General features: G+C 39.8%; 1 long non-coding RNA gene across 1 annotated transcript in view; it reads right to left on the reverse strand.

Annotated features, from left to right (window-relative positions):
- Positions 1-27343, reverse strand: part of LOC137630103 (uncharacterized) — a 42904-nt gene that overhangs the window by 1937 nt on the left and 13624 nt on the right. The window contains exon 2 of the long non-coding RNA XR_011041656.1: positions 16002-16114. This is a non-coding gene — a long non-coding RNA (uncharacterized lncRNA). The remainder of the gene's footprint in view (positions 1-16001; positions 16115-27343) is intronic.

Below are 27343 nucleotides of genomic sequence, written 5' to 3' on the forward strand. Positions count from 1 at the left end.
GATGATCCCGAATATTCAGGGGGAACGTCTCTGTGCAGGAATAACTGCTGGTAGCCATAAACACTACACTTGTCACAAAACCATGCATAGAAACAGGTGATCATACCTGTGCTCCCTCTATCCAGGTACCTGGAACCATTCCCATTTGTCCTCAGAAATTCCATGCCCCTGTTTTCAGAGGGGAGGAGGGAGGGACCTTTCATATATGTAACTACCAGGTAAGTATATTTAAAATCTCATTTTAAAATGAAAATAACATTTTTAAATATGTAACTTCCCCGGTAGTTAAATATATGTAGCTGATTGACACCATTGGTGGTGGGTTAGAAAACCGCAACCCCGTCGCGAATTCGTATAATTATTAATCGCTACAAATTAGCTGTACCAATAATCTGGTTCCTACCTGATAAGGAAGCTGGCTTCATAGTTATCCTGCCTCCTTTGCCTGCCTTCCTTGAGAGACCCAGTGATCCACCCAGGGCGCTGTAAAAGTCTCTGTGGGGCTGCCACACGGTCCTTGACCTTAACATGACTAGACCACCACCCTTGCTATCCTAGCATAGCCATGGACAATGATCTGACCACCTGACCCAAAACACACTGAAAACATATTCCATAAAAACTAACTTAGACTTGCATCCCAGACTGTGGAAGGTTGCAACAACCTTCACAGACAACCTGTGATATCAAGTTCAAGAAAAAGGCAAAGGTATATAATAAAAGGTTATAGGTTAGAGGCAGTAGTACCCTCTCCAACTACGACGCCGGAGGCAACATACGGACCCAGGGAACAACAATCCTCATATTGGGTCTGTACCTCTTTAAGGTAACAATCTGCGAAGATTGACTTGCTTCGCCAGAATGTCCCTTCCAAAATTGATTTCATAGACTTCTTGTGTCTATAAGCCATTAAAGTCGCCACAGCTCTTACTTCATGTGGTTTGACTTTTAGGATTGGAAAGCTTTTCTCATCACAGTTCTGGTGAGCTTCTCTTATTAAAAATCCTTTATAAAGAACACCAGTGCATTCTTTGACAAGGGTAACGAAGACTTCTTTACCGAGCACCAGAGGTTTCTGCCTGTCCTCTCCGGTTTTTGGTCCTCGGCAGATAAAATTCTAGGGCTCTCACTGGACAAAGGCCTCTCTCCTTTTCCCGTCCTACTAAATGAGATAACCCTGGAATGGTGAAGGATCTGGGCCATGGTTGCGAAGGATTCCCGTCCTTGGCGAGAAAACATAGTTGTAGAAAGCAGACTGCATTCTCTCCATTGAAGCCCACCTTTTTGCTAATGGCTTGCAATTCTACTATTCTCTTGGCTGTCGCCAACACAACCTGGAATAGAGTCTTCTTAGTAAGATCCTTCCATGAAGCCTTGTTGAGAGGTTCAAACCTGCTCGAGGTTAAAAACAACAGGACTACATCCAAATTCCAAGAGGGGGTTGGGTTGTCCTTCCTCTTAACAGTCTCAAAGGATCTTATGAAGTCTGAGAGATCCTTGTCTCCTGACACATCAATATGTCTGTGACGGAAGACGGAGGCTAGCATGCTGCGGTATCCCTTGATGGTTGATACTGCTAGCTTCTCGTGTGTTCTTAAATGCAACAGAAAATCTGCTAGTTGAGTTAGAGAGGTAATGCAAGAGGATATGTTGTTAATCCTGCACCATTCTCAGAACACGTTCCACTTACATTGGTACACCTTGAAAAGCCCTTTGTTCTTGCCAGTTTTTCGATAGTCAAAAGGCAGTTTGATTGAGAGCGAGGATTGATTGATTGATTGAAAGTTTTCTGGCATCCTGACATCTAAGGTCATTGATGCCGATAGCATTTATCATATATGAAAAATAAAAGAGAATTCAATTAAAACCATAAAAGTTAAGAAATCATTATAATAATTAAATAGTTTTCAGAAGACCTGCTTCTGAAATAAATCTAAAAATTCCGCTCGCATAGTAGGACACATCATGTCCAAGAATCTTGGCAAGGATTAACCTGCCATCCTCACCTCGAGCCTCAAACAGATATCTATTTCTTAAGTTATGAAAATTACGGCATTCGGTAAAGGTACTAAACAGTCCTTGCAATACGGTTGGTGTTGGCCCTTCAGCAGAACTCGTGTGTCAATCGTGTGTGACCAATACGCAGACGACAAAGAGTCTTCTCCCATTTTCGGGGTATCATGTTATACCTCCAAGGTGATATGATATTCGTTACTTCCCTCATTTTATTGCCATCTAGACTATCCCAGTGCTGTTGCCATTTATTACAAACTAATTTCTTGATGTAAGGTAGGAAATCATTACAGGGAATGGGATACCTAATTGGTAGCAACTCGGATGCCGCATTCTTCGCCAGTAAATCTGCCTTTTTATTCCCAGAAACACCTACATGTGCTGGAACCCAACAAAATCGAACTGTTATACCTCTCCGTCCAATAATAAAAAGCCATTCTAAAATCTTTAAAACCAGAGGGTTACTAGAATTAAAAACTTCTACAAGCTTGAAGAACACTCCTTGCATCACTAAAAATTGTAAAATTACCATCCTTTTCCAACGCTATTTTCTCAACAGCGGTTAGTATGCCATACAGTTCAGCAGTAAATATTGAAGCTGTTAGAGGAAGTGCACCTCGACAATTAAAACCAATACTATGTACTCCAAATCCAACGCCAGCATCAGATTTGGAGCCATCGTATATATAAAAGTCGATCCCCTATGTTCTTCAACATGTTCCATAAACAGAGACCTGGATTCTAAGTCAGTCATATTCTTCTTGACTCCAATAAAATATTTACAAAAAGATATCTCTGGTAATTTCCATAGAGGCGTTGATGATACCTTAAATGGAAACACCCTAATTCTAATTATATCAAGACTGTTTAAAAATTGTTTCACCCTAAACCCATACAGTAGAGGAGATTTTGGGTGCAACTCAAAGTATGTTGAGTGATTTACATGGCTTGCAGTCTGAAAGGCTAAAAAATTAGGGAGTCTTTGCAATCTAAACCAATACCAAATAATAGCAGAAACTCGGTAAAAATCTAGAGGTAACTTTCCAGCATCAACAAGGAGACTTGGGATAGGTGAGATTCTAAATGCTCCTGTGGACAATCTTAATACCACTATGATGTATTGAATCTAATATCTTTAACTGGCTTGCGGTGGCTGAGGAGTATATTTCACATCCATAACTGATTTGGGAAAAAATCAAGGCCTTGTATAATTTCAAAATAGTATTGCGGTCTGCCCCCACGATGTATGGGACAATACTTTTAAAATATTCAGAGCCTTGAGACATTTAGCTTTTAACACTTTCAAGTGAGAAACCCAAGTAAGCCTACAATCAAATATCAAACCTAAAAATTTAGCTTCACTTGCACATGGTATTCGTTGACCTTCAATGTATATATCCGGGTCTGGATGTACTCCCCGGATATGACAAAAATGGACAATGGTAGTTTTACTTGTCGAGAACTTAAATACATTCATGTCAGCCCACTGGATAATTTTGTCAATAGAGTTGAATTTTTCTCTCAACCATTGCCATTCTAGTCCCAGCAAATGATATTGAGATATCATCCACAAATAATGTTGAGAGAACATCTTGGGAAATGACTGAGGATATCCCATTAATTGCTAGAGCAAAAAGGGTTACACTCAGCACACTCCCCTGAGGAACTTCTCCTTCTGACACTTACTCTCTGATAGAGTTTCCCCAACTCTCACTTGAAAAACTCTATGCAAAAGAAATGACTGAATAAATAGTGGTAGTTCTCCTTTTAATCCTAGTTCATGAATTGTTTTAAGTATACCATATCTCCATGTGGTATCATATGCCTTTTCAAGGTCGAAAAAAACTGTCACATGGTGCTGTTTAGAAGCAAACGCTTCACAAATAGAGGACTCAAGTCTTATCAACACATCAGTTGTTGAGTGCATTTTTTTGAATCCACATTGAATCAGTGATAAAATACCCTTCTTTTCAAGGTACCACATCAACCTTACAATGACCATCTTCTCCATGATTTTACATAAACACGAAGTCAATGCAATAGGTCAATAGCTTGGTGCTAAAAACTTGTCCTTACCAGGTTTTAAAAAGGCTAAAATAATGGCTAGTTCCCAAACACTTGGGTAACTATGATCATGCCATATTCTATTAATAATACAGTAGGTCCTCGGGTTACGACGGTCCCGACTTACGCGGTTTTGCCGTTACAAATGCGCCCCATAAAAATAATATTAAGCGTCGTTCCGTCTTACACCGTTAGCGTCGTAAGCGACGTAAACAATTGTGAACTAGTTTCTAGCGCGCGGTGGATGAATACGCTTTGCGGTGGTTGTGGGCGAGGAAGACGGCGTCGCTCAGTTCCACTCATATGCCATTTTTGGTTGTGATTGCCTGTTCTTTCTCTCACGTGTTTGATCGTTTTTTTGAACTTTTTGCCCTTCATTATGGCTCCAAAGCGCAAGGCAGATTCTTCTGATGGTAGTGCATCGAAGAAAAGGAAGGCCATCACCATGGAAGTGAAATTAGACATTATTAAGCGGTCTAAAAACGGTGAAACGCCAACGAACATTGGTCGATCGCTTGGCCTTAGCCGTTCGACCGTGGCTACTATCCTTAAAGATAAGGAGCGCATTGTTGAACACGTAAAAGGATCTGCTCCAATGAAAGCAACAGTGATAACGAAACAGCGTAGTGGTTTAATTATCGAAATGGAAAGGTTATTAGTGCTTTGGTTGGAAGATCAAAATCAACGGCTTATTCCAGTGAGCTTAATGGTTATTCAAGAGAAGGCTAAAAGGTTGTTTGAAGCGTTGAAAAAAGAAAGAGGGGGGAGAAAGTGAAAGTGAAGAGTTTTCGGCTAGTAGGGGTTGGTTTATGCGATTTAAGGCTCGGGCCAATTACCATAATCTTAAAGTGCAAGGTGAAGCTGCTAGTGGGGATGAGAAAGCAGCAAGTGAATTTCCTAAAGCGTTGGCTGAGATAATTAGGGAGGGGGGTTATTCTGCTTATCAGGTGTTCAATGCGGATGAGACAGGTTTATTCTGGAAGCGCATGCCTAACCGCACGTACATAGCAAAGGAGGAGAAGTCAGCACCCGGTCATAAAGCAGGCAAGGAGAGGCTAACTTTGCTTCTTGGGGGAAATGCTGCTGGCGACTTCAAACTGAAGCCCATGCTGGTCTATCAGGCTGAAAATCCAAGGGCACTCAAGGGAATTTGGAAGAGTCAACTCCCAGTCATTTGGAAGGCAAATAAGAAGGCATGGGTGACACTTGCAGTGTTTCAAGACTGGTTTATCAACCATTTTGTACCTAGTGTGGAGCGGTATTGCGCCCAAAAGGGTATCCCCTTTAAGGTTTTGCTATTGCTGGACAATGCCCCTGGACACCCTGCCCAGCTGGGAGACTTTCACCCTAATGTGAAGGTGGTTTACCTTCCACCTAATACCACGGCCCTTTTACAGCCTATGGACCAGGGAGTGATTGCTTCCTTCAAGGCCTACTACCTCTGAAGAATAATTGCTATGGCATTACAGGCAACTGAAACGAAGAAGGACTTGACTCTGAAGGACTTTTGGAAGTCCTACAACATCCTTGATGCTATTAAGACCATTGCTGATTCCTGGGAGGAGGTGAAGGTTACAAACATGAATGGTGTTTGGAGGAAGCTATGTCCTCAATTTGTTAATGATTTTCATGGGTTTGAGGACACAGTTGACCATGTTATCAAGAACATTGTTGCCCTGATTAAGGAAACCGATTTGGAGATGGAGGTTGATGATGTTACGGAGCTGCTAGAATCTCATGGAGAGGAGTTATCTGCTGGGGACTTGATACAACTGGAGAAGCAGATCATAGAGGAAGAGGAAGAAGCCCCCACCCCAGACCCTAAGGCTTTCACAAGGCAGGGCTTGTCAAAAGGTTTTGCCGAGATACAACAAGCATTGGCAACTTTCGAGGCTCAAGATCCCAACATGGACAGGTTCACCAGGGTTTCCAGAGGTGTCATGGACTTACTGCAGTGTTATAAGGAGATTTTGGATGAGAAGAGGATCCTCTCTGTCCAGTCTAACCTGGAGCGGTATTTTAAGAAAGTAGAGAGAACTGCACCCTCTACATCAGCTGCCTCTACTACTCCAGATTTGCCTGCAACAGAGCCTCTACCATCAACCTCAGCTGCCTCTATTGCTACAGAGCCTCTGCCATCAACCTCAGCTGCCTCTGCTTCTCCACCACCTCTTGTAGGCTCTTCACCTCCAGACTCGCCTGCCCCAGCTTCTCCAGCATCTTCTGTCTCACTTCCAGAGAATCCTGATTCACCTGCCCCAGTTTCTCCAGCATCTTCTGCACCTTCCTCTCCACAATAAACCAGTCTCTCCGTCCCTTGCAACATCCCTTCCAGTGTGCAAGCCAACCATAGGAATAAGGTAAGGAATTGTTCTTTTTTTTTTTTTTATTGATATTTACTTTAATTCATGTGGTAAGGAATTGTTTTCTTTTTTTTATTGATATTTACTTTAATTCATGTGGTAAGGAATTGTTTTCTTTTTTTTTATTGATATTTACTTTAATTCATGTGGTAAGGAATTGTTTTCTTTTTTTATTGATATTTACTTTAATTCATGTGGTAAGGAATTGTTTTCTTTTTTTTTTATTGATATTTACTTTAATTCATGTGGTAAGGAATTGTTTTCTTATTTTATTGATATTTACTTTAATTCATGTGGTAAGGAATTGTTTTCTTTTTTTATTGATATTTACTTTAATTCATGTGGTAAGGAATTGTTTTCTCTTTTTCTAATATTGTTTTTATGTCATTTGATACATTTTATTATAGTACAGTATACAATAATACTTTACAGTACAGTACAGTACGTATATTTATGGTGTTCCGACTTACACCGAAATTCGGGTTACACCGCGTCTTAAGAACGGATCAGCGTCGTAACCCGAGGACCCCCTGTACTTAAAATAAATAATTTTGTATTAAAATGTACATGTTTAACCATTGCATATGGAATTCCATCGGGTCCAGGGGCTGTATCGTTACATGTAGCGAGTGCGGAATCAAGTTCTCTTTCAGTAAAAGGAGAATTATAAGCTTCTTCCTTTCCTGTTGAAAAATTTAAAATTTTCTTTTCTTCAATGTTCCTTTACTGGTGACCAGGAGCTGCTACATTCTTGCGTGATACATTTGAAAAGTTGTCAGCCAGGGCATTGCTAACTTCATTTGCTTCAGTCACATACTGATCATTCACTTTAAACACTGGTGGTGGGTTTGGGGTAAATTTGCCGGCAATATTTTTTATTTTCCTCCATACAGATGTTGGTGTTCTACAATTAATGGAGGAAACAAAAGCCACCCACGATTGGCGTCTAGCTTCTTTCATGGCACGACGGAACTGTGCTCTACACTTTTTGTAGGATATCAAATTTTCATCCGTACGGCGTCTACGCAATCTAGTCAAGAGATTTTCTGGTGGCTCTGTGCAAGGCTGTTAATTCTGAAGACCACCACGGAACTGGTCGTCTTATGAATAGTCCTGTGGTTTTGGTAATCGAATTGATTCCTGCTGTATGGAGGGTTCCATTCAGTAGGTCTATGGCATCATCAACACACTCAAACTGCTCTGCACTACCCTCGATTTCACTTAGCTCGCGAAATTTAACCCAATCTGCCTTGTCTAGATTCCATCGTGGCGATCTTTGTAAAGGTGGACCCTTGTTGGTGTTTATAAGGATTGGTGCATGATCACTAGTATGCCAATCATCTAATGTCCTCCAATCGAAATCAAGAAGGCAGTTAGAGCTTGCAATTGAAAGGTCAATGCATGACAAGGTAACTGTCTGAACATGGAAGTGTGTGGGCTCTCCTGTATTAAGGAGTCCTACATCCTCGTTTTCCACTATTGATGATATAATATTGCCCCTGGTGTTTGCTAAAACATCACCCCACAAAGGATGTCTACCATTCAAATCTCCAAGTAAAAGAAAAGGTTGAGGGAGCTGTTGAATCACCTCTGCTAAATCATCATACGATACGTTATCACTTGAAGGCAAGTACAGCGAACAAATTGTATACCTTCTCCCTATATCAGTCCGTACAGCCACTGCCTGCAAAGGTGTACGGACAGATAAAGGAAGTTGTGGAACATCTCAACGAACGTATGTGAGACTTCCGCCATGGCTCCCTACTCCGTGATCATAGGGTGTCCTATAACTAATATACTCGTGAGGACAAGGAGTATTAGCATCAAGCTTGCTCTCCTGGAGACATACAATTATGGGGGAATGCTCGTGAATTAAGAGCTTAAGTTCTTCATATTTGGCCCTCAAACCCTGACAATTCCATTGCAAAATGGATGAAATAACTATGTATTACTTTCTGGAAGACATCTTTTGATGAGGTCTTCCCATTGACAGTTTTTGATTTGACAATATTTTCTGTAGGCTTTTTAAGTTTGGGTCTTGCTAAATTAGGTTTTATATTAGCTTTTCCAGTATTGTTACCTAATTCTTGTGGGGGATGGTGGACCTCAACTTGAATTGATTGACTGATTGAAGTAGTCTTCCTGTTGATCTGAAATATCAACAGGCAAAACAACATATATATTTGACGTCATAACTTTGGTGTTTTCAATGGATGGGAGTGAGAGAGATGGAGGTCTCTCTCTTTTCCTATTGACAGGTGGTGATTTATTAGGTTTTGATGTTTTCCCCACTACAGGTACATCTGATAACTCTGTTTTATGTGGAACCTCCATCAAATCAGGCAAAGATATAGCCTGAGAGAGGTTAGTATTATCCTTTGTAGTGGGGGACAAATGTTTACTAGAGGTGAGCAAAGTCTTACGTGATATTCTTGCCTTATCCTCTAGAATTCTATCAGAAGATGGCAAATTTCTTTTCTGGGGAATAGTGGAAGTATTAGGTGGGTTGGATGTCTCCTGCCTCATTTTTCTCCTGATTTCAATACTTTTGCATAACTTGCTGATTTACTCAATAGTCTCTTGGCAGGCTCCACACTTATGTGTTCGATACTGGATTTTTGAGAGCAGCCTCTTCCAACTTATATTGCTGGCAGTTCCTATCAGTAGATTTGTGATTCAAATTGCAGTTTATACAATTGGCCTCCAGTGTACATTCTCCATAGTAAACATTGGAGCAAGCACTACACATTTCATCATTCTTGCATACTTTAGATGGATGCCCATATCTAAAGCAATTAAAACATTGCAGCGACTTCTGCTTAAGAGTTTGAACTTTAATTCGTTCATTCTCTATGTAAATGTGGAAAGGCACATCAGCATCCTGAAAAGTCAGGATAATCATAGACTTTCCAGGGACGTTATGCACTTTCCACACCGTTAAAGGACACATGACCAATATCTCCTATTCTGTGAATTCATATGAGTCTCTATTAAAAACTACTCTCCTTCCATAACTAAAGTTTAGATGGGGGTTTCACATCCAGCTTTATGTCATCGTTCTCTGTATCTAAATTGGAAAGTATAACAGATTCAGTTTCTGATTAGGCACTTATTAGGAAACTGTTCCTTCCAAACCGAGATATATCTCCTGGTACGATGGTACCTACTTTCTTATGAAGAAATTTATATATCTTGAAATAATTTCCAGTACACCCTTTTGATTAAGCAACTAGCCACTTTGGTGGTTTTGGCTTTCTCTGGGAGGGTACAACTACCTCTATACCTTTATCAATCCAATCTGCAGGTTTATATACGTCTATATTCTTAGGTACCCGATTGCAAAGAGCACCCTTGAAATTCAAATTACTGATTTTAATATTCATATCATTGATTGCGTTGAATGCTTCATCATGGTTATTAAATGACATCCATGAATCCCATTTATCACCTTCAAGCCTCATTCTAATTTCCCTGATGTGACCATAACATTGAAATAATATATACAGCACATCATAATTGGTTTCAATGGGAATCTGAGTGATATGAAGGATTCGCAAATTCTCCATATCACCCAAATTACTTTGATTTTGAACATTAGTAGAATGGTCCTTTAGAGTTTCCAGGTCGTCAACAGAGGGGTTAGATTTTGAAGTAGAAGCAAGCCGGGTTATCCACCTCTTATTGGAGGATGTCAGTCCTCCTATCCCATGTGGCCCAACACAAGAAGAGGCTTCAGCGGGGGACCAGTCCTTTATTAGAGAGGGGCTGCCTCTCTTAAGGTGGGCGTACACTGGTCAATGGGGGTAGTTAGCCCCTCCCACCGACGACTCCAATGCCTGGCGTCACCCATTACCCGCAAATATGGGCGACTTAAAACCGGATCATTGGAGCCCAACTCTTAACAGACCTAGTCTGCACCCAATAGGGTCTGCCAGATGGTGATGGCGTCTATATTTGTACAGGTTGAGATGGTAAGACTTCCATCCCACCCTGTGCCAAATCCAAAGCAGCAGTCAAAACCTAAGTCATACAAGCCAAAGTCGTCAACAAGTTCATGCCCAAGAAGAAAAGATGGGAGAAAAAAAGAATTAATCAAAAGAACGGAGAGAAAAGGTTGACTAATTTAGTTGGATCAACAGTTAGGCACCGAGGTCCAGAGGGGAAGTAGGTCCCACTGTACATTAAAGCCCAACTGCTAATCCCTAAGCCCCCCATCCTCAAGGCTTCAGCATCTGGGGGGTTGAGAGCGAGGAGATTATGATGGTATCTCTCTATGTGTGGCTGTCTGAGTAGATCATTCCGACACAGTAACGATCTGGGAGTGTCTACTAGCCACTCCATCACTTCTGTGATCCAGGGTCTCATGGGCCAAAACGGAGCTATCAGGGTCATGCGGGCGTTGTTCGACTCTCTGAACTTCTTCAAGACTCTGTCAAGGATCTTGAATGGGGGGGAAGGCGTACGTGTCTAGTCCTTCCCACTCCATGAGGAAGGCGTCCACTGCCACTGCTTCCTGGAGAGCAATAAACTGGCAACCTCTTTGTTCTCTGCGTCGCGAAGAGGTCTATTGACGGTTCTCCCCACAGATTCCAAAACCTGCTGCACACCTCGTGATGTAGGGTCCACTCTGTCGTGAGAACCTGTTTTCCTCTGCTGAGAAGATCCACTGTGACATTCTTCTCCCCCTCTATGAAGTGGGTTATCAGAGTTATATTTCTCACTTTTGCCCACAGGAGGAGATCTTTTGCTGCCTCTTAAAGAGAATCCGAACGAGTGCCTCCGTTTCCTGATGTAGGCTAACGCTGTGGTGTTGTCTGCGTTGACCTGAACTAACTTGTTCTGGACTTCCTCCTGGAAGTGCATTAGTGCTAGAGGAATGGCCACTAGTTCCTTGATGTTTATATGCCATTCTTTCTGATAATCTTCCCACCGACCCGAGATCTTGCCCTTCCCCAGTGTTGCACACCACCCCACGTCCGATGCGTCTGAATACAACAATAGGTCGGGGTTCTTCTGTTGAAGTTCGAGGCCTTCTAGGAGTTTGTTGGGGGTCATCCCACCAACTCAACTGATTCCTGATTCCCAGAGGAATCGGAATCCACGTCTCTAGGTCTTGGTTTCTTGTCCAATATCTTGACAGATGGAATTGCAATGGACGTAGATGAAGTCTTCCCAGGGATAAGAATTGCTCGATCGAGGAGAGGGTCCCCAGCACACTCATCCATTCCCTCATCGAGCAGGTCCTTCTGCCTAGGAAGCGCTTCACGTTTCTTAAGCATTCCAGAATGCATTTCAGGGCTGGAAAAGCCCGAAAAACCACTGACTGAATCCTCATCCCCAGGTAGATGATGTCTTGTGAAGGCATCAGTTGTGATTTGGCCAGATTTACAACCAGACTTAGCTGTTGTGTCATGAACATTGTTCCTCGTAGATCCTACCGACATTTTTCTTGCGACCTGGCTCTGATTAGCCAGTCGTCCAGTTACATTGATATTCGTACCCCTTTCAGATGTAACCAGCGAGCCACGTTCGACACCACTCGAGTGAAAACGTAAGGAGCCGTGCTTAGTCCAAAACAAAGTGCTTTGAACTGATAAGTAGTTGCGTGTTGTACGAATCTCAAAAAAATTTCTGTAGTTCGGGTGAATTGGGAAGTGAAAGTACGCATCCTGCAGATCTATCGACACCATCCAGTCTCCTTGTCTGGTGTCTGCTAGGAGTGACGCAGATGTCTCCATAGCAAACTTGACTTTTCTTACATACTTGTTCAGAGGATTTACGTCCAGAACGGGTCTCCAATCCCCAGAGTTCTTGGGAACCAGAAAAAGTCTGTTGTAGAATCCCTCTGACGAGGGGTCCCCTACTACTTCTACCGCTGCTTTTGATAGCATCTGGTTTACCTGCTCTTGAAGAGATGCTGCCTTGCTCCCCGAGTATGTAGCTGTGGCTCTGGTGAAAGAGGTGGTCTTCTTAGGAAGGGGATTTTGTAACCCTCCTTCAATACATTGACTGTCCAGTCATCCGCTCCCCTTTGGCTACACTCTTGCCAGTAGTGGGATAACCTGGCTCCCACTTGTGTCTAGAGGTTGTAGAGCTCACTTTCTGGTTTTTGGTTGCTGCTTTGTGTATTTACGAGGTTGTCCTCCAGCAGTCATTCTCTGATTTCCTCTCGAAAGGGCTGGCGCGTGGGAGGAGCTTCCTTCTCCTGCCTGGCTAAAAAGTTTGCCGGAAGAACTTTCTTCGCGGTCCTGGTAATTAGATCTTGCGTCGCTTGTTGCGCAAGAGCTGCCGACAAGTCCTTCACTACATCTGAAGGGAAGAGGTGATTGTTTAAAGGAGCATACAAGAGCTCTGCTCTTTGAGCGAAAGGAGCATACAAGAGCTCTTCTCTTTGAGCGAAAGTCAATCTTCTCTTCTTAATAACACCTGCCGTGAAAAGGGCTTTATCGAGACAGGCAATAAGATGCATCTGCGTCTCATTCTTTTCGTCTGTGACATCTGCGAGGGCTCCGAGAGTCCGGTCCATCAAGCTGAAGACCTCGATTGTTCTGAAGATGCCCTTCAGCAAGTGATCCATCTCTGATGTGAACCACATAACCTTAGCCTTAGTCATGGCTGATCTACACGAGGCGTCAACGAGTCTGGAGAAGTCCCCTTGGGAGGAGGCAGGAACTCCAAAACCGAGAGCCTCCCCAGTCTCGTACCACACACTGGATCTAGAAGCCAACCTCGTAGGGGGGAAGGAAAAGGAAGTCCTTCCTCGTTCCTTTTTCTTGAGAATCCAATTGTTTAAAGTAGAAAAAGCCCTCTCGACCGATTTGGCTACCACTTGTCTTCTTAGAGGAGGAAGATTTCTGGGGTCTACCCTTCAAAAACTGCGAGGGGAGGGGCTCCGAGGTGCAGCCTGCTGAAAGTCATCCGGATATAAGTCCGGCAAAACTGCAAGTAATCTTTTAAGATCTGCCGCATGAAGAGTTTCTTACGTCTCCTCCTCTGAGATCGCCTCTAAAGGATTAGCGATCTCCGATGTAGAATGAGTGGGAGAATCACATGCCTTGTCTGCGTTCCGCATGCCGCAAGGGGGCGTCACAATCTTTGTCACCTCCCGTAACGCATCCAGATCGCTGCAAGGGAGCGTCCATGAGAGCTGCAACTTTCCGCGAGTCCGTGTCTTGCTGGCTGTACGCATCTCGCTCTGACCTTATTCTCTTCCTAAGTCTATTGACGTCCTTAGGTTCCTTCTTGCGAGCTTCCTCTGAAAGTCCTTGCGACTTGTAAACGTCAAACAAGGACGTAATGGACTGTTGAAGCTCTGACAGGCATGCTGCTTGCGGTGCGTCCTACATGCATCCAGCCTGCTGCGAGGGAGCGTCACGATCCATGTTGCTTCCTGTACTGCGTCCAGATCACTGCAAGGGAGTGTCCACAGTTTCAGAAACCCTAGCTGGGGTCTTCTGGGGAAGAGGAGGTGAAGTCCCTTGCGACATCTCCCAATCCGGGGATGGGGGAGAAGCGTGAACTGATGTAAAGTGCACGTCTTTTTCCTCCGACGAACTATGCGTCCTACACCTCTGTTTGGGCGTGGACACGTCGTCGTCTTCCAATAGTAAGATTTCCAGAGAGCTCCAATTGCTACACGAGGGTTGCTGGAACTTAAGGGGAGACCTATGTCTCTTGAGAGGTCTCTATTGAGGAGGCTGTCGCCAACCACGTCTAGGTCTTGCGTATTCCGAAGAAGGCGAACACTTCCTCATCTCGCCTTTCTTGCGGCGAGGGGGAGCGTCCTGGGATGCGTCAACAGGATCGCTCGAGGGGACGTCCATTCACTGTTCAACGTCTCTCACCTCCATTAGCCTGTCGACTTTCCTTCTCCCAGGGGTTGGGGAGCATGGGAGATGTCCAGGGCTAGGAGCAGACACGAACGGATTCACCCTCCACTGCACTATCACTATCCCCGAACTTGCGTTGCAAACCACGCACTGCTCCCCATATCACTTCCTTATCCGAAGTAAGGGATTGCACTTTCACTCCCAAGGCAGAGATAGCAGCCATAATATCCTTCAAAGAAGGCTCACTTACCTCCGACTTCGTAGGTGGGTCTGGCACTACAACCTTAGAGTTAGGATCAGGAATATTAGTCTTATGCAAGTTAGAAAGAACTTGACTATCCGAAGACCTATAAGACAGAATACTCAACGATCTAGCTCTCCTAAGTCTGTCCTTTTCCAAACGCCTAACATAACGATCATAATCTCTCCACTCTCTCTCAGATAAACTTTCACATTCATTACATCTGTTATTAAATGATCACTCATGCCCTCTGCAATTCTTACATATTGAGTGGGGATCAAGAGCAGCTTTTGGAAGCCAAGTCTTGCACCCCTTAACACACCTAATAACAGAGTCAGCACTTTTGAATAAATTGAAAAGCAGTTAAACTGACCGTCCAAGTAAAAAAAAAAAACAGCAAAATCTTTCTTATCCGAGTGAAAAGTAAATAGGGAAAATTCAAAATCCGCGAAAGCCATCAACGAAAAACCAAACAATGGGTACTTCACCAATTTGTAGACAAAGCAAACCCACAATGCAGAGCAAATTTCTGACGTGTTGCTGGAACTATGGCAGGGAATTTCTGAGGACAAATGGGAATGGTTCCAGGTACCTGGATAGAGGGAGCACGGGTATAATCACCTGGCCACCTGTCGGCGATTGCCACGGATTTTGAATTTCTGCCACGCGCGCGACGAATCGGCGGGATTAAGCTATATATATGTAACTGCCAGGTAAGTTACATATTTAAAACTAGAAACTCCAAAAGGAACTCTCCAGGTCAGTCGGCCTGTGCTTTGGTATCGTATTTTCAATTTGCCACATTACATCAAAACTGAAAAAAGAAAAATAAACTCCCCTCGGGAGGAAATTTCTCGCATTCCATGAGAAACAAGAAAAACTCCCAAATACAAGGTTCATAAAAGGTTAATGGATTTCCTCTTTCCTACCTGGCCTTTATAGGAAACAATGGAAAAGAAGAAAGGGGAAGAGGTTGCAAGCAGTCTCATGAACCCCTGATTAGAAGGGATCTCCCCAGAACTGCTTCCCTTTGAAGGATGACCTTCTAGCCCTGGTAATTACCAGGCAATATAATCAAAGGACCATCAACACACAAATGTTACAAAAAGTCCTAAATTCCAGTCAAATAAGCATGATGAGTAGTCCTAAACAAATACATGCAGGGCTGGAAATAATTAAATTTTAAAGCAAATTTCATAGATAATTTCCAAATCAAAACTTGCCAAAGTTCCCTGCAGAGAGAACAAGTGTATTCTTTGACGGCTGAATTCCAATTGGGGTTACAGTGAGCTGCAGGGGAGGCTCACCTCCCAACCACTGCCATTAAACCACTGCATTAAAAGTTTTAATTGCCGTATTCAAGATTTGTTTGTTATCTTTCTCCTATAGTAAAGAATGATGGCTTGTATTTGTGTAGGAACAAATGATCAGCTTTATTTTCAAAAGAGGAGAAAAACGTGGAAAGAAAAAATAATTAAATTTCCAACTTACATTTTATATCATGAAGACATTAAACTGGGTCACCATTTTACGAGCTAAATTCCATAAGTATGATTGCATCTTATGTCCAGTTTTTCTCCAACACTTTATTACTTCTACAACATCTGAAAATATAAAATAGGCTACTCTTAGTATTTGCTCACATTATGAACTTTGCAATTTGTAATTATCTAATATCATAGAATACACTTAGTATTTGCTCAAATTAAGAACTTTGCAATTTGTAATTATGTAATATCAAATGTTTTAAACTACATACCATCCGCTATAGTAAATTTTAAACTTCATATATTCTACAATATTTTTCCCCAACATTCAAATCTCTACATCACCACCACTAACAATGTCTACTTTTAGCTTTTATAGCTTCTCAATGAGAGTATTTAAAAAACAAGGTACTATTGTGATTGGAGTGGGAAACCACCCTACATCCCAAACATCTCATGACGTAACCTAAACATCAACAAATAAAATCCATTCCTGAGAAACCCACAACATTTATTCATCCTGAATGAAGATCACCACCAAAGTATACTAGCATCAAATACGACTATCTTAACTTTCAATAGTAAAATAGGAACGAGAAGTAATTGCTCTTAGAAAAGAAAAAAAATATTAAATCTGACACAGTGAACACACTACTCTACAAGGCTCCTCAACTATAACCCCAACAAAGTTTGATTTAGGGAAAACACCTTCTGTTACTAATATAAAGTTTTTATGAATTTTATACTTGTGAGGTTTGAGGGGTAACTACAGTGAAATATGGTATTCACAGTAAAAAAAAAAAAAAACCTGTATTGCAATAAATTTCAAGTTTCCAGCCTTATTGATCATCACAATTGTAAATAAGCTCATTTGTATATATGGTACTTTGTTTTGGTAAATTGGTTCTTGACATTAACTTGCAAGTAATTATTTCTATCATAGCATTTTCTAAATTGTTGGGTTGCTTTTCGACTGGCAGTGTGCGTGGCAATCTGAGAAAGCTATTTCTTTTTCCTGTGTGTAACCTTCTTTCAGTCCTCAGCCAGCCAGCATTCAAAACCATTTCCATTTTATCATCTGTAGGAAAATATGAATTCTAACTTTCAATTTTAAAACTTCAAATGGTGAGATCAAGCAACACTAGGGTGACAAGGGCTAGTAATGTCAAGGAGGCTGAAATGACTGATGAAATCAAGAAACTGCCGAGACTCATGTGGAACAAGATAATGTATCTCAATCTCCTGCAGTATTGTGCGCAATGCAAGAAATAAAACATCAATTTAAACAACTGCACTTATGTCACTCGCACAGCCTGATGAAATGGATCAAGTGAAAAAATGGATGCAGTATTATTTTGAGTCAGCGAGTTCAGGTCAAGAAACACATGGATTTTGCTGAAGACACTCACTACTGTTTCCCAGCCTCAAGTTTCAATGGTCTTTGAAGGTGAGCATCCTGAAACTCCTGCATCACAATCAATTACCCCCTCTACTTCCCAACAATCAGTGGCTTCAACCTAAGTTGAGGAGTCTGCATCATAAGGTGCTTCTTCTGCATGAAGTGTTTACATCAGCTCCACAGCTTGTCTCTCCACGATTTTAGTGACTCGCACAAGTTTCTGCACAGATCACTCGCTGGCATCAATTTTGAAAAATTCACTGTGTCTCCTATGACATTGAAAAAACCGCTGGATACATGGGTAGATGAACTTGTGCAACGATAGGAGACCAAATTACCAATATCTTCTAATAAATCAAATCTGACTGAGGCTATTGCACGTCTTGAAGTCGTACGTAATCACCCAAAGGTGGAACTTCCCATATTTGATGGTTCTGCTTTGATGTGTCCACCCTTTGTTGAAAAATTTTACTTCAAGTACACACTCGAGCAGGACTGACTGACTGCACACGTATGAACTTGTTGCAATCGCACGCAAAGGTTGAAGCAAAAAAATTAATTCAAGGACTTAGATTTAGTGGTGTTAATTATGCTCAATCACTTCAGAAACACGAATAAATTTGCTTTAGGGCTTAGGGTTAATGCAGCTTATGCATATGTAATGGCAATTACATCTGGTCTTGTTGGTTGTACGTTTGATTGATGACATTGCCCTCCGAAATTCTATGTCAGCGTTCGTGATTGCATTACAACTTTGAGCCAAATGAACTACAAAAGTGGATTGCATAGCACTGATGTAATCGAAAAAGCAATCAAATGCGTACCAACAGAAAAGAACCCAATGGAATGATTTCACCTTCAATATCTGCCAGATAAGAGAGCCATCTCTTATGTAGCAACAACATTGGCTGAAGGATTGTGTTGAATCAGAATTCAGCCCTTGTGCCATTACAAGTTGTCCAACAAAGCCCAGAATCGCCTACATGGCTGTGTTTAGTCCCTTTGTAGTTGCGTTACATATTGTATGTCAGATATGGAGTCCAACGTGACAAAGTATAATGACTGTCTTTCGACTATTTTGAGGTTATACCCAAGTTTCATGGTTTCTGGTGTAGTGTTTGGTTTTCTAATGGCACATTGTGTTATCCTGCAAAATTTAAAGTGTATCAAATGCGATTCTCCGATGGAGTTTAGGCAAGGCCAGCACATTGTTTACTGCAATGCAAAGACAAAGAAGAGACGTAGGTGCGGGTATAGTGTAAGAGCTTTTAAAGGAACGTTCCTTGATAAGTACAATGTTGAGCCATGGAAACTTATTCTCTTCGTAAACCACTGGCTCAAAAAATATTTGAATCATGAAATTGTCATTGAAGGTCTACATATTTCACCCAATACGAGTGTTGATTGGCGAGTTTCTGTTCTGAATAATAGAACTTTTTTTTTTTTTTTTTTTTTTTTTTTGATAATCAAGAGGCTATTGGTGGTGATGAATTAGTAGTGGAGATCAATGAATCTCACTTCGGTAAGGCCAAGTACAATTGTGGCAGGCATTTGAGTTCGATATGGGTGTTTGGGGGAATCGAACGAGTGTCCAAGAAGTTTTTTTTTAATTCCCTTACTTGAGCCTTTACCTTGGAAAAGGGATGCTTCTACCCTTATTCCCTTAATACAAAAATACATTAGGGTAGGTAGCATCATTATAAGCGGAAAGTGGGGTGCATAGAGTTCATTACGAGAGCTGGGCTACGAGCACAGGAATAATAATATCTCTGAACATTTCAGACTCAGGCAGCCATACTGAGAATATCGACTGCCTGTGGAGGGAATTGAAGGAGTGGATCTAAAAACCTGGTAATAAATCTTCATCATTGCCAGTCGCCTCTACCCTCCACACATCACCAGGTGGCCGAGGATCCCGATGACCCCTATCCTTCCACATCTCAATCATAATGCCAGCAACAATTGTCATTTACCTTTACTTTTCATATTCATTGTGATTTAATGCTTTTTGTGACCTGGGAAGGTCTGTGTCCTGGGAAGGTCTGTGACCTGGGAAGGTTCATGACCTGGGAAGAGGGGTCCAGGGGACTTCCCCACTGGCTATGGCTTGTGACCTGGGAGCTACTAGGTTCGGTTAGGTGGGTTTATTAGGTTCCGTACCCTTTTACAATCCATAAGTGGTAAATAGTCACGTTTTGTGACCTGGGAAGGGGTGTTCGGGGGGCTTAACCCCACCCCCTCTAGGGGCTGTGACCTGGGAACTATTAGGTTAGGTTAGGTGGGTCTGTTAGGTTCTGAACCCTTTTACAATCTCAAAAGTGTTTATACTCATGTTTTTTCCCTAATATTGCACACTCAAAATGGTACGTCTTATTTGCAGTGGAAATAAAGATCAAATTCGTTGAAAGCACATCATTATTTGTAGGAAATTTTTCTTAGAAATGTTGCCAGTGTTGTTCTATTATTCTACCGATATATTTAATCTGATTATTAGAAATAGAAGCCAAAACTATGTTAGAACAGATGTTGAAGCATGAAGCTACAACTTGCCCCTTTGTTAAGTGTGTATTCACCATTTTAGTTTGTATAATTGATAATTAATGCCACAGGAGCCTAACTGCCCACGGGGCTAACGTGCCTGGTGAAACAGTCAGCTTGCCAGAACACAGAAGCAGGGAGGCAATTTCTAATCGCCATCGAGGCGAGCATACGGCAGAGCAACAACCAATAAATCATTACCTGAATTAAGTAAGGAGGTATTAGTAATACAATGAACACTACTGCAAGGTACGAACAACTTCATAGAAAATGGCCTGATTCCTGGCAAACAAAAGCTCCAGGGTTTGACAGTTTCATAACTGTTTCTTGGTTTGGATTACAGTAACTTTTCTTTTTATTACGATGACTGACGGAAACAAACTTAAAAAGTAGTCAAGGTAATTGTTTACAACACCACGCTCTCTATTTACTCCAAAATAATGCAATCCTGCAGTTCTCATCTTCTTGCACAGTAATTAGGTGGTTATTTAAATTCTGGGAAAGCAATAATTAGCAAGATATGTAGAGGAAGGGGGAAGGGGTTATAAAAAGAAAATACCTCGGTTTTCTCACTAAACGACTTGGAAGTGACGTGTCAACATAGTCAACCAAACAGAATTCGTGATGCCAGCGTACATGAACAGGAGTTCGTGATGCCATCGTACATTTGATATACTGTATATTCAAAATATACTTAATCAAAAATTGAGAGATTACTCAAACGTGTCACTCTTGTAACTTGCATATTTTATGGACACTTTTGAGTAATTAATCCATTTTTAATTAAGTATATTTTGAATATACAGTATATCAAATGTACACTGGCATCACAAATTCTGTTTGGTTGACTATGTTGACATGTCAGTTCCAAGTCGTTTAGTGAGGAAACGGAGCCGTTTTCTTTTTATAACCCCTTCCCCCCTTCCTCAACACATCTTGCTAATTATTGCTTTCCCAGAATTCAAATAACCACCTAATTACTGTGCAAGATGATGAGAACTGCTGGAAGGTATTATTTTGGAGTAAATTGAAAGTGTGGTGTTGTAAATAATTACCAAAGTTAATTTAAATATTAAGACGATTAGACTAGTCCACTATATTTTAAGGCGTTTCGAAAGTAATTAATGAAGGTACCTAGAGCAGAGCCATAACTTTTCAGTAATGGTAGTCCACCCACCATGACTACAAACCATTTACGGCACTATTCTATAACTTAAACAAAACTGCATAAAACCCAAGATGTACCATTCTTTATTTTACCCCAAAAATGCATAAAACCAAAGATAGCGAGTAGTTCAAATATAAGGTTAAATGTTTGCCTAGAAATTTAAGTATCATATTTACCTAAAGAAATGGCTTAACTTTTTTGAACAATGGACTATGAATTGGTGCACTAAGACACATTATTTCAAATTATTCAGTAGCCCTTGTATTCCATTGTAATAAATATGTATCAAAGTTTGGCACAATAAACACTCAAAGGTACTGTTTTACTGTATTACAGGGTATCATTTCGAAAAGAAAATATGTTTTCCTGAAGTAGTTTTTTTCTTAGGTTACATTACCCTGTAATACAGTACAATAATACCCATTCAAACACTTTAAAGGCAAACTTACATAGTTAATCAATAGGAATAAACCACACGTACCATATTCAGAAGTTACGTGGATGAAGTGCAACCTCAAACTGAATGACTGCCATTCAATGGCTTTGTGATTCCATGGATCATTGAGTCGGAGAAAGAAGAATTTCAAAAGCTATTATCCTTGGGAAACTTTACTAATATTTCCGGTTTCCTTTGAATAAAAAAACTTTCTGGTACAACTGCATTGTTTCAATAAAGTCTATAAGCGACATAGTCTACTGAATTTATGACTGAAACCATATTAAAACCTTTTTTTGTTTAAAAGAATCAATAGCTAACAGTAGCTCACCATAACAATGATTTACGTGCCTGTTATTTCTTTCTTAACTGAAAATTTGTATGTAAAATAAATTAATAAAATTTTCAGATTTGACCATAAAATTTTATAAATACTTGTAGATTCTAAGAAAATCAATATAATAACAAATGCTAAACCAAAGCTTACAGGAAATATATATATATATATATATATATATATATATATATATATATATATATATATATATATATATATATATATATATATATATATATATATATCAGTATAACGCATTGGATATTGTACAAATTTCCGCAATTAAAAAAAAAGAAAATACATTCATACATGTATATACATATATATATATATATATATATATATATATATATATATATATATATATATATATATATATATATATATATATATATATATATATATAAAGTACCCCGCATGTCCCACATACCAAAGTTTTCATTTGAATATACAGGTTTACTCAAGACTCCAAACATTTTCCATAAAATAACCTTAAAACTAAGATATTTTCAAGCTGAAAGATTTCAATTAATACAATGGTTCCAACACAAAACAAAAAAAGGCTCATAGAATCAAAATTATTCACGCATAAAAATTACTTATATCTATATTTTATTCCCATTTTCTCGGAATAGAAATTAAATAAGATAGAAAAAGTAAATAATTACATATTTGTTTGAATCTATTGCCAAACATCTTGAGTTGCTTCTTTATTTCTTTAATAGGTTTAAACGTTCCCTCTTGCTGTCCAACATTTTTCTACTTATAATTATTTATAGTGCAACTGCGTGCTATTATTATTATTATTATTATTATTATTATTATTATTATTATTAGCTAAGGTACGACCCTATATGGAAAAGCAAGATGCTATAAGCCCAAGGGCTCCAACAAGGAAAAATAGCCCAGTGAGAAAAGAAAATAAACGATCTGAGAAATAATGAACAATTAAAATAAAATATTTAAAAAACAGTAACATAGAAACAGATATTTCATATATAAACTATAAAAATACTTATGTCAGCCTGCTCTACATAAAAACATTTGCTGCAAGTTGGAACTTTTGAAGTTAAATCGATTCAACTACCCGATTAGGAAGATCATTCTACAACTTGGTCACAGCTGGAATAAAACTTCTAGAATACTGTGTAGTATTGAGCCTCATGATGGAGAAGGCCTGACTGTTAGTGTTAACTGCATGCCTAGTATTACGAACAGGATTGAACTGTCCAGGAAGATCTGAATGTAAAGGATGATCAGAATTAGGAAAAATCTTATGCAACATGCATAATGAACGAATTGAAAGATGGTGCCCGAGATTAATACATAGATCAGGAATAAGAAATTGAATAGACCGTAGGTTCCTGTCCGACAAATTAAGATGATAATCAGCACCTGAAGACCAGACAGGAGAACAATACTCGAAAGAAGGTACAATGAAAGAATTAAAACTCTTCAGAATAGACTGATCACCGAAAATCTTAAAAGACTTTCTCAAATAGTCAATCTTTTGTGCAACAGAAGAAGACACCTACCTAATGTGTTTCTCTAAAGTAAATTATTATATCGAGAATTACACCTAAAATTTTAAGTCATACATAATTAAAGAAACTTTATCAATGCTGAGATCCGGATGTCGAGGAGCCACCGTCCTTGACCTACATACACTCATACTTTGAGTTTTGTGAGGATTCAAATTTATGCCCCATAATTTGCACCATGCACTAATTTTAGCTATATCTCTATTAAGGGATTCAACAACCCCAAATCTACATTCAGGAGATGGAATTAATGCAAAGAGTGTAGCATTATATGCATATGCTACTAGCTTGTTTTGTTGGCCAAACCATCTGTCATGTGCATATAGTATGTAAAGCAATGGGCCAAGAACACTACCCTGTGGAACACCAAATATCATATTCCTATATTCACTTTGGTGCCCATCAACAACATCTCTTTGCGATCTCTTGCTTAAAAATTCAATAATAATGCTAAGAAACGACCCACCAACTCCCCAACTGTCTAAGTTTGAAAAGAAGGGCCTCATGATTAACACGGCCAAAGGCAGCACTAAAATCAAGTCCAATCATACGAACTTCCAGACAGCAATCAAGGGATTCATCCAATTGTACCTCTGTGGAGTAACCTTTCTGTCGGGTCCACATACAAATCACACTGAGGAATTTGTGAAAGTTGTCAATTGGTTTAAACACATTTAAAGACACTTTCAAGTGGTATGTAAAGAGAGAGAGAGAGAGAGAGAGAGAGAGAGAGAGAGAGAGAGAGAGAGAGAGAGAGAGAGAGAGAGAGAGAGAGAGAGAATTTATCATATTCACACGGATATAAGCAAGGCTTTAGGAGGTTATTGTTATAACTAAAAGCTACTTGGCAACATTCGAAAAGGTCACATTCAAATGAAGGTTTTGGTTCATTGACCTGTTGACTCTATTCTAAACAGAGCCCTTGGCCATCGACAATACACAGATATAATAACTATTTCATTCTTTAAAGTGTGAAAGCTGCTTTTTATGAAAGTGTGAAGTTATGGACAATATTCGAAGGTAAAACATTTGAATTTTTCATTGCTATCAAGTACTTCTACACAACCAATTCGAGTATAATGATTGAAGATGAAACTTTGCAATACCCGTATTTTTTTCTGGTCTAAAAACGGTGCTGAATAAATGGCATTAGACATAAGGTAGTATTTTGCGAATTATTCTTTGTTATAATTCACCATCCAAGTTTCGTACTTTGGATATCATCCCCAGGAAGAAATTCATACCTTTACCAGTAATAACCCATGTTATTCTCAATAATTTTAGTCAGTTAAATCTTCCAAATTACTGTTATACGTCAAGATAGTTGCTGTATCTTAACTAAGCAGAAATCAGTCAATCGTATATTTGATACACAATATCCTGCACTTACTATATGTATTAAACGATAAAAGGAACAAAGGATATGTATATAGAAGTACATTTATACGTGCCATGCAGTATTTTGAAACATGTATAGCATAAATAAATTTATATGTAACTTGTGTTGACTTAGCCAATCATAAAATTAATGCTTAATAATATTCATATTAAGCAAAGTGTCATGTTTGATACCCTTGGAAAAATGTCTGCTATTAATGTGGATTCAAAGAGTATCATAAGTTACATATATTTTGGTGCTGATTAACTTGACTTTTTTCTTTGGCGAATAGGTATAATCAAATAATAACAAGTGTTCAGTATTTGTAAGAACTTTCTATCTAATCAAAGTGTTTGTAGAATTAATAAGTTAGAATGCATATTTTGAAAAGATATAGACAATGATTATTGAAACAAATAAGGACCATGACTGCAGTACTTTTTGCATACAAGAGAATCAACCCTTTTCGAAGGATCACACAAAAATGCTCAGTTATTCTTTTCCTATGTTTCAGTAAAGATTATCATTAATCTATATACTTTTTGGACAATGTTATTCTATCATTTCACCCTGATTTCTGTTTCCCTTTTTTTAGTATCTTAAGTAACCAATCCAAATGAAAAGCAAGTTGTGAAACTCCCAGCAATGATACATCCTATGATATTTTTTTTTAACAAACTTCCCTCAAAAGTCACACGTGTATCAATTGGGTTAAGGAGATTTTCATATATAATACAGATTATGTAAGTCACAGTCTTATTTTAGAAAGCATTCAAATTCGCCAGGGATGACTCTACCAAAAGTGCAGATAGAATTATTACAAAACATAATAAACAGAGGACGAAGACTAATAAAATGTCTCTGACCCAGATCAGTACTATACCTAGCTGCCTATCAAAGCAAGAATTAGAGTTTGAAATATGTTATCAAAACCGGACTATAACCGGCCCAAGACTATAACATAAGATCCCAATAGATATCCGAAAGGCTTTCAAGAAGAAAATCAAGACTTTCTTGTGGACTTGAGAATAAACGAGCGATATGCAATGTGAAATGCTGAATGAATACCTTGGAATGCTTAAATTAAAATGAATCACGAAAGGTCCTGTAGAATGTATGGTTCCCGTGCAGTATAGGACTGGAAAAGCAGCCCTTACAGAAAAAAAAAAAAAAAAAAAAAACAACTTCTAAATTCTATCGCCAAAATGAATTTGGCTCCGATAACTCGAAACCTTTCGTAACGATTTGTCGAGTCGGGAATATTTACATATTAACTCTGATCTTACGTCATTCGTTAATAATATTCAATGAACCTCTTATTCATGTCCTAAAGTTATGAAAGTAAATATCATTCGTACTTCTTGCTGCAATAGCAACTATGGAGGGAAGGGAAAGGGAAAAGGGGGGGGGGGGGAAGGGAAAGGGAAAAGGGGGGGGGGGGGGAAGGGAAAGGGAAAAGGGGGGGGGGGGGAAGGGAAAGGGAAAAGGGGGGGGGGGGGGAAGGGAAAGGGAAAAGGGGGGGGGGGGGGAAGGGAAAGGGAAAAGGGGGGGGGGGGGGGGGTGGGATAGGGACGGGTGGGGTGTAGCATTTTGATTTTGTAATATTTTGAATTTTAGCCGACGACAAAAGTCAGTGTGAGAGAGAGAGAGAGAGAGAGAGAGAGAGAGAGAGAGAGAGAGAGAGAGAGACGGGGGGGGGGGGGGGGTTTATGAATTGATTTAACTGAAAACGTACCCCAACAGGAAATCGTTCATCAACTTCCGCACAATGTTTTGACTATTTGTACAGGATATTTAACTACTGATGACGGACGCGTATGGGGAGACCCACGTTCGTTCAGGGCAGTTCGGGTTGCATTGTTCAAACGATATAAAGGTTCGCTTTTTCGCAACGAAATTTGATGCCTTCGACCAAGCACCGGAGACTTGTTTGTTCTATAACTTCACTCCTGAAGGCACTAAATTAAGATAATCATCATATTTTGAATTTTATTTTATTCTAGTCGTTCTGCCAATATTGTAATAATGTATATTAGCATTATCCATGACGGAATCTTCCAATTAATATAGTATACAATGGAAAATGAGGATTGATAATAGTTAAAAACAGAATTGAGAAAATAAATTGAAAAATATTAGCCTTTCGATGAACAAGTGAAATTCTATTAATCTGAAAAATTATCTTCATGAAAATCCTTGTGCTATAAGTACTAAGTAACCAAAATTTCCACTTCAGAAGCTGCAGGAGTGTCAGTCACTCTTATTCTTTTAATCCAGTTTCGTCTCACTGAACGCAAAGAAGAATAAATGATTCCCAAGAATAATTATAACTTGAATGACAAACAACTGAAGTCCATCGGAAGAGCCAAACATAAGACTAAATGAGGGCCGTCAAAAATAAACAATTTATGACGATGGCGGTGATTCTGCAAAGCCTTGAAAATGGTGATTACTAGGTTAGGATGTTAGGATGCTAGTAATGTATACATCATCATAGCCATGCCCCATTACTCAAGTATTTTCAACCTTCTTGCTAAAAATACAGCAGT

This window comes from Palaemon carinicauda, chromosome 38 (genome assembly GCF_036898095.1).
Source record: "Palaemon carinicauda isolate YSFRI2023 chromosome 38, ASM3689809v2, whole genome shotgun sequence".
NCBI classification, from domain to species: Eukaryota; Metazoa; Arthropoda; class Malacostraca; order Decapoda; family Palaemonidae; genus Palaemon; species Palaemon carinicauda.